Raw genomic sequence first — 6,793 nt, forward strand, 5'->3', positions numbered from 1 at the left:
CATTTGCTGGAACGGAGCGCAGGCCTTGCTGGCGCAGCCGGCCTTTTGGAGGCTGAGCTTTACACTCCAAAGGGCACCGGGGGCGACCACTGGAGATTGTTGGGAGCAAAGGATGTTGCCCCCTCGTATCCCTCCCCACAGTTCAATCCCACAACTCTTGGTGGGCAGGAGGAAGGCAGGAGAGCAGGAAGGGGGTGAGCGAAGTGTCCGCAAGAATCCTGCCGTCCAGGTTAGGGCACAAAATCACACTTGCACGATTGGCCCCGTGGCGTCTTTCCCAGTCCTGAAGCATGCAGATGAAGCATGTCATGCGGGAGCTGCGGTTAATCATTACTTTATTCCTCAGCATACACTCACACACGGCGCATTACATCATACTTCCCATTAACTACACCCTGAAACGGCCTTGCATATTACATACTTCCTGTTCAGAGCCCACCCAGAACCATGAATGTCCTAGTGCTCGTAACATCAATATGCTATATATCCCCTTTGTTAAATTAAAAGATGGCAGACATCATTAAAAATCACATTTCCTCAATTAGTCGGCAAGGCACTCGCACTTTTCTGCTGGCTCGGGTGATCCAAGATGACTGAGGTCCACACTGATCAGGTAACGGCAACATAGGCTCAGGCACTTGATCCGTATCTGCTGGCAGGGTCACCTCAAGCGTAGTTTCAGGACTCAACAATTGTTGTGGCAGGTGTTTGAAATGTGATGTGTCCCGAGTGATGGATTGTCCGGGACACAGCACTGAAAAGGCCCTACTAGAAGTGGTGGATAGCATCAGATTATCTCTGGATAACCGTAACTCTGCCATCCAGGTCCTCCTGGATTTGTCGGCTGCCTTCGACACCATCTCCCACGGCATCCTTCTGGAGCGCCTACGGGAGTCGGGTGTCGGAGGCTCCGCATTAGCCTGGCTTAAGTGCTATATAAGTGACCGTTCCTCCAGAGTCCAAATTGGTGCCTATACTTCCAAGAGTCAATCCATTAACAGGGGTGTCCCTCAGGGATCCATCCTGAGCCCCACGCTTTTTAACTTATATGTATCCCCCCTGGCCAAAGTCATTAAGGCCCACGGCTTTAACACTTTGTCGTACGCTGATGATACGCAGTTGTTAATTACTCTCGGTCCAGACATTGCTGACATCAAACATAGATTCAGGCAATGTATGCTGGACATAAACAACTGGATGCTAACTAATAACCTCCAACTAAACGTAAATAAAACAGAAATTGTTTCTTTTTGGTGATGCCGAATCAATATGGACAAACGACTGGTGGCCCACGACCTTAGGTACCTGCCCCTCTCCGAAGGAAACAGCTCGCAACCTTGGAATAATGATTGATAATAAACTCTCCATGCGGGAGCACGTCAATCACGTTGTGCCCACTTGCTATGGGCTAATGCGTACCCTCCTCAAAAATTTTAAATGGGTCCCATTGCCATCCCGTATGCCACTGATCCAGGGCTTAATTATGAGCCGATTAGACTATGGCAATGCTCTACTCGCGTCCATTAACGAAGAACACCTCTCTAAGCTCCAGGTTCTTCAGAACACAGCAGCTAGACTGGTTTTAAACCTTCCTTTTCGCTCCCCCTCTGCTCATAGTCTAAAAGTCCTTCACTGGTTACCTATTAAGAAGCGGATTGATTTTAAAATCTGTTGTCTTGTCCATAAAACTCTCAATGGACAGGGCCATCAGTATCTGGTAAATAAATTAAAAATATATCAACCAGCTAGTACTCTTCGTTCCGCAAATAAACATCTTTTAATAACGCCTAAGGTTCGCACAGTCAGAAATGGTGGCAGATCATTTTCAAAACTGGCTCCTACTCTTTGGAACTCCTTGCCACTTCACCTTCGGACTGAGATTGAACACCAAAAGTTCCGTAAGTCCCTGAAGACGTGGCTCTTTTAATTTATCTCCTTCCCTCTAGTTCTCCTTTGTCAGTTCTGAGTCTAGGCAAAGAGCTATGAGACCTCTGGGTGAAATATGAGCTCAACAAGAATCATTTTACATTACATTACATTATATTACAATGTGCTGTCACCACTTGTCCCTTGTGTGTTACATCCTGTAAAGGATCAGCAGCAAAAGGAGTGTCAGTTTTCCATTTTCATCTCTGTTTAACCAGTATCCAGTCTCCATTGTCAAAGACTGCCTCCTGAGCATGGCAACGCTGATCTGCATATGTTTCCATTTTTCTTTTTGTGAGTCACGTCATTGTCTCAAACTTTGTCCGCATTCACTGATTGATCCAGGGCCCATTGAGGTAGTTTTGTTCTGATGGCTCTGCCAAATAGCAAGGTGGCTGAACTCTTATCATTTGTGGAGTGAGGAGTTGATCAGTAGGTCCGGAGGGCCTCGCACATGGCTTGATTCAGATCGATTCCCTCCACAGATGCTTGTTGAATGACCCTGTTGAGGGTGCCCATAAATAGTTCAACTACACCATTGGCTTGGAGCCAGAAGGGTGTACTCTTTTGGTGTTCGATATTGAGTTGAACAAGAAATTCTTTGAAATCTTTGCTGCTGAAGGGATGGCCATTATCACACTTGAGGATTTTGGGGATACCCTTTGTTACTCATCTAGCCCAGGGAATCACACTCGATCTCGTAGGGCTCTTTTGGTGGCTACGATACCATGATGTCCTTCATGGGCCGGCTCAATGACCCTCCCTGTCTCAGGCTTTTAGGTACGATGATTTTCACGCCTCTCAGTATTACACCCTCTTGTCTGACCGCCAACTCATCCTGTACTTTTTTTACCTTCTGTATTTCAACATTTTCGGCAAGTGGCCAGGTACTTCTTTTCCATGATTGCGTAGTAATAAGTTGTTTTATTATGGTCATGTCTTTATCTGCATTGGTGGCAGCAATGATTTTTCCACAGACAGATCAGTTGGTGTGCTGGATCTCAAAATAAAGTTGAGATGCTCTTAAGCTGTCTTGGATGTCGTACTGTGACCATGTAGCGGCACTCGTGAGAAATAATTGCTGGGTTTTGATCTTTCCAAGGTTTATGCACAAGCTCATGGTCATAATCTTGTAGTCTTAACCCCCCATCTCTCGATGTCAGGGGGCATCTTAGCCTTCAGGATTCCAAAAATTGTGAGAAACTCCTGGTGATCTGTGATGATGGTGAATCGTTTCCCGTACAGAAATGCATGAAAATGTTTGCAGGCCCACACCACAGCCAGACTCTCCTCCTCTGGCTGAAAGTAGAGACGTTTTGTTTCAGACAGGCTTCAACTGGAATAAGCCACAGTGTGTCTCTGAGCATTCTGATGGGCATTGTGTTGAGCAAGGATAGCCCCTAGCCCTACTGGGCTCGCATCAACTACTGTCTCGGTATGTAACTTGGGATCGAAGTTGCATTCTCAATCGCATCTTTTGATTTCTTTGAAATTCTGGTCACATTTAGGGGACCAATGAAATGGGACATTTCGTTTTGTCAGCTCTCTCAATGGGACACTCACTTTAGCAAAGTTGCAAATGAATCTTGACCAATAATTGCCCATGCCTATTTAGGATAGCTGCATGGTAACATCCTGCGGTGGGTGGGGGGGGGGGCAACTGGGTGACAGTGCTTGACCTTGTGTGGGTCTGGAGTCATTCCCCCATCAAAGAATATGTGCCCAAAAACTTGAGTTTGTTTTTGTGAAAGTCACTCTTTCTGGCATTAAAAGTGAGACCTGCATCAGCAAGTAACTGGCACACTTGGGTAAGGGCTTTGTCGTGTTCTTTCTGTGTTGTCCTAAAAACCAGTAAGTCATCACTGTAATTGAAAACATGTGTAACAGGTTGGATTACTCGGCGAATAACATCCTGAAATATCTCAGCAGCCGAAGATACTCCTAATCTCAGTCTCTTATATCAGAACAAACCAACATGAGTCAAAAAGGTAGTAATGCACCAGCAGTTCTCCTCCAATTCGAGTTGATAGTATCCTTTATTCAGGTCAAAATGGGAAAACACTTTAGCTCCATTCAATTGCATGATGATGATGTCCGCTATGTGAGGACCAGGGTGTCTCCCCCTCTCAATGGCTTTGTGTGCCTGGCGCATATCAATGCAAATGCGGACCGCTCCCCTACTGTTCTTTTTTGGTACTACTACTATGGGCGAAACCCATGGCATAGGGCCTGTGGAGCGCACAGTGATGTCATGTTTTAGGAGTGCTTCCAACTCTTTCTCTACAGCTTCTTCTAGATGAAAAGCAACTGTACAATGCCTCTGAGCAACAGGGCGAACGTCTTAATTGATATGAAGCTGTAATTTCATTTTCTTGAGTTTCCCCAGGCCATGGAACAACAATGACGGGAATCGACTTGTGACCTCAGACCGAGCACAGAGGTTGTAGTTGAGGAATATCAATCCCATGCCAGCAGCTGTGGCAAAAACTGAGTAAACAGGCACTCGATGAAGTCCCTTTTAAGACATGAAGGGTGGCTTGCACGAATGTCTTTTTGTGTCACATTGTTGCTGTGAATAACCCTTGGCTTTGCCATGGCTCAGAAGCAGCCCAGGTATATACCTTCTTAAGCTGTTAAACTTTTCCACTGGCATGATATTAATCGGCGCACTACTGTCTATGATGCAAGCTATTGGTGATCATTCCCATTTAATATGATTTTGGGACAGTGTCAAAAATTTTCTTTGAACTGCGATCTTCTTTACAAACAGCTAACCTCACATAAGCATGCCGTCCTTTGGTAGATATAATTTGTGCATACCCATCTTCTTCGCTGGTACTTGATAGTGACATCAAAGAACCTTTGTACAATGAGCTTGATTACGATTGATTTTGCCTGGTTTCTAATTGCCGTAGCTGATGTTGCTTTTTGGTTCTAGGGGTGTGACTACAATGTTTCTGGAACTTTCTTGCGCACATTTTTCCTTGCCGTTGTAACGCCTTTGATTTTTTTTTAGCCTGGCACACAGTTATGAAATGGTTCTGTTTCCCACAACCTTTGCAGACTTGTCCTATGACTGGACATTTACCTTTGTGGGGAAACGAAAATACACAATGGAAGCAGAACAATGTTTTCTTTGGAGATGTTGACTTACCTGTTTCTTGTTTAAGCTTGTGCTTGCTTTTCACGGTCAATGCCGACTCGTGTGCCGTTCCAGCTTCCATGTCAGCAGCTTTTTGATCAGCTCGTTCTTCTGCTCTCGCACCCATCAGCATTTTCTCTAGACTATGTGTTTCTCTCAGCGTGTCAAACACAAGGAGATGATGGACGGAGTGCCGGAACTTTTCAGACACTCCCCCCAGTCACAGATCTGGGTTGAATTCATCATCATTCTTTAGCTCACTTCGCCACCCCAGTTCAGACCCAGCTATATGCACATCAGTCTTGACCCTGTGCCTCATGGGAACAGTCCAGCCCGAACTGCCAGGCCAGGCCTTCCCTGGACAAGAAACAAGCATCCTGGGACTAGTTTCAGGGTAACACCCCTCATCAGCCAGGCTAGCTTGAATCCAGTGGCAAAGTGAGCAAGGGACCCACGTCTGGGCATACCCTGCCAACTTAGGGCGAACAAAGCATGTAACAGTCAAGTGTAACATCTCAAACACTATCTTAGGGAAAGTGTTCACCTGGCTCGCTGCTTCACTTTGCCTGGGCATGATTTTGTTAGACACAAGATGTGATCCTATAGGATCACTTCTCATTCAGTGATGTGTAGCAGTCCTTCTGCCCAGAGAGAAGCTTTCTTCATCCCAGTATTGTCCTTGGCAGGTAATAAAACAACTTTCCACTGATCCAGGGAGTATCAAGTGAGCCGAAAGCTGATGAAAGGAGCATGGTTTTTCTCCAACCCCTTGAGTCCAAACATAGGCATAATGGTAGGAACACAGGCAAGGAGTCAAGCATTGAAGGTGGAAATTGATGACAAATTCTCCTTTCAAGGTTGTCAAGGTTGATAAAGGGTGTGCAGTAACACAGGGCAGCAAATACAGGAGTACCTCACCAACTTGATTCCAACGAAGTGGGTGGTTTACATGTATGTGATGAATAGTCTTTCATCTATGTTCATGATTTGAATCGTGAAAGGTGCTATGAGTTACCATTGTGCAATAGTGAATCGATATCTGATAGAAACAAAGGTTCTACTAGATTGCATTAACCATCCTCTTGAATAACTCAAGAGTTATCTGTATCTGATTGGGTTGTCATTACTATTAACTTATTGTACATTTTCACATGCCATTATTTTTTTTATATTATATGTTATTATTTGTCCAAGGGGAAGAGATGGGTTGTACAGTTCCCCTGCTATGCTTTTCTCTCCTTGGCCGTTCTTCCCTGTCCCATTTTCCTCTCTCCCCTCTGACTTGCTTTGTTCCTTTGGCTCGTGCCGCCTATCCTCGAGTGCTGATCTTAGAATGTTCAGCCCTAATCATTCTGTGTGAGCCGTTAAGGCTTTCCTCCAGTCACATGCCAGCCCCACTGGCTGAGTTACGACACACTCTTACCTTCCTCAAAAATTCTTCCTTTTATCTGTTAGATCAGAATCACTTAATTGCTACAACAGTCCTTTCTATTTTCCTAGATGTATCAACTCAGCAAGAACTGACAAGGGTCGTGTGACAAGGGCCTTTGAATCAGCCACCAAGTCATGTGTGTGTTGAAACTTTCAAATGGTGACACGCCACGAGCACTCCCTGTAGAATGCACTAGCCATGTTGGGGCTAGGCACATGAACAAGTCCTAAAATGGCTGCCACTCTAGCTATTAGTCTGTGAGACTACCCATCATCTAGCTGCCACATCTGAGA

Source organism: Triturus cristatus, chromosome 1_2 (genome assembly GCF_964204655.1).
Source record: "Triturus cristatus chromosome 1_2, aTriCri1.1, whole genome shotgun sequence".
Taxonomy (NCBI): domain Eukaryota; kingdom Metazoa; phylum Chordata; class Amphibia; order Caudata; family Salamandridae; genus Triturus; species Triturus cristatus.